A 2,500-nucleotide genomic window follows, 5' to 3' on the forward strand; every position below is an offset into this window, starting at 1 on the left:
CATGCCTGTCGTAAGAGGCGACTAAAATCCAATCAGGTCCTGCGGGTTTGGATCGAGAATATGCCCGAGGTAAGGTATGCCTGTCGTAAAAGGCGACTAAAATCCAAACATGCACAAATAGATAACAGGCTGATGATAATGGCTGATACTCAGACTGTTATCTATACGTGCTAGATAATATATTTCATGGCTTGAACGGAATTATGTTATCTTTTTGATTTAGCTTTTTCCAAAAAGGAATTGGTCACTCCTTTCAAAAAGGGCAATTGTGTTCAAGCCACAATTGCCTACCAGTGCAGAGCAGTATGGAAAGGCTCAACTGGAAGTAGCTTCGGCTACAAAGTCTTACCAGAGACTTAAACTCGGTGCCACGGGGAGCAGGAGCCCAGGAGGCTTCGGTTTCCGCCTGCTCGTTGGGTTACGGCCCTTCGGGGAGTATCGTGGTGGCTGTGGTTTCAAAACCTAAATGCAGGCAGAGGGCTTTTGGCTTCTCGGTGTGGAGTTGCAACCAACCGGGTGCCGGACCCAAAGTACGGCAGAGGTTTTAGATGGGCCTCGGCCCTACCAAGGTGGCATAAGTGTGTCCATACCACACGCCAATTGGTACTGGAAGTGTGCATAGCTACAAATACAGGGCGCTGATTGACGCATTGTATTAATCCATTTGTGTTTTTGAATACACGTATGGTAAGGCCTTCACAGGCAGGTACATACGTTAAAACAAATCCACATCTGTCCCTATTTGCGAAGAGCCGAAACCACATATAAAGAGCCAAAACGCCGAAACCACGTATATTTGCATATAAAAAAAACTAAGTTTGGTTAAACGGCGGGCATAAAAATGATTTTATTTACGTAGCCAAATGCATCGTCATCTTATTAGTGACGCGCAAAAAGGAATTCAGGAGATTCCTACTGTCCCTATTTGCTACCCTGCGGGTACGGGTATAGAATATACCCGAGGTAAGGCATGCCTGTCGTAAGAGGCGACTAAAATCCAATCAGGTCCTGCGGGTTTGGATCGAGAATATGCCCGAGGTAAGGTATGCCTGTCGTAAAAGGCGACTAAAATCCAAACATGCACAAATAGATAACAGGCTGATGATAATGGCTGATACTCAGACTGTTATCTATACGTGCTAGATAATATATTTCATGGCTTGAACGGAATTATGTTATCTTTTTGATTTAGCTTTTTCCAAAAAGGAATTGGTCACTCCTTTCAAAAAGGGCAATTGTGTTCAAGCCACAATTGCCTACCAGTGCAGAGCAGTATGGAAAGGCTCAACTGGAAGTAGCTTCGGCTACAAAGTCTTACCAGAGACTTAAACTCGGTGCCACGGGGAGCAGGAGCCCAGGAGGCTTCGGTTTCCGCCTGCTCGTTGGGTTACGGCCCTTCGGGGAGTATCGTGGTGGCTGTGGTTTCAAAACCTAAATGCAGGCAGAGGGCTTTTGGCTTCTCGGTGTGGAGTTGCAACCAACCGGGTGCCGGACCCAAAGTACGGCAGAGGTTTTAGATGGGCCTCGGCCCTACCAAGGTGGCATAAGTGTGTCCATACCACACGCCAATTGGTACTGGAAGTGTGCATAGCTACAAATACAGGGCGCTGATTGACGCATTGTATTAATCCATTTGTGTTTTTGAATACACGTATGGTAAGGCCTTCACAGGCAGGTACATACGTTAAAACAAATCCACATCTGTCCCTATTTGCGAAGAGCCGAAACCACATATAAAGAGCCAAAACGCCGAAACCACGTATATTTGCATATAAAAAAAACTAAGTTTGGTTAAACGGCGGGCATAAAAATGATTTTATTTACGTAGCCAAATGCATCGTCATCTTATTAGTGACGCGCAAAAAGGAATTCAGGAGATTCCTACTGTCCCTATTTGCGAAGAGCCGAAACCCCATATAAAGAGCCAAAACGCCGAAACCACGTTCATACAAGTAAAAAAATTTCATATAAATACTAAATAATTTTCATATAGATACTAAGTTTATGAATTCATACAAGTAAATAATTTTCATATAAATACTAAATAATTTTCATATAGATACTAAGTTAATGAATTCATACAAGTTAAAAATTTTCATATAAATACTAAATAATTTTCATATAGATACTAAGTTAATGAATTCATACAAGTTAAAAATTTTCATATAAATACTAAATAATTTTCATATAGATACTAAGTTTATGAATTCATACAAGTAAAAAATTTTCATATAAATACTAAATAATTTTCATATAGATACTAAGTTTATGAATTCATACAAGTAAATAATTTTCATATAAATACTAAATAATTTTCATATAGATACTTAATAAATTTCATATAAATACTAATTAATTTTCATATAGATACTAAGTTAATGAATTCATACAAGTTAAAAATTTTCATATAAATACTAAATAATTTTCATATAGATACTAAGTTTATGAATTCATACAAGTAAAAAATTTTCATATAAATACTAAATAATTTTCATATAGA

This window comes from Zeugodacus cucurbitae, unplaced genomic scaffold (assembly GCF_028554725.1).
Source record: "Zeugodacus cucurbitae isolate PBARC_wt_2022May unplaced genomic scaffold, idZeuCucr1.2 ctg00000047.1, whole genome shotgun sequence".
NCBI classification, from domain to species: domain Eukaryota; kingdom Metazoa; phylum Arthropoda; class Insecta; order Diptera; family Tephritidae; genus Zeugodacus; species Zeugodacus cucurbitae.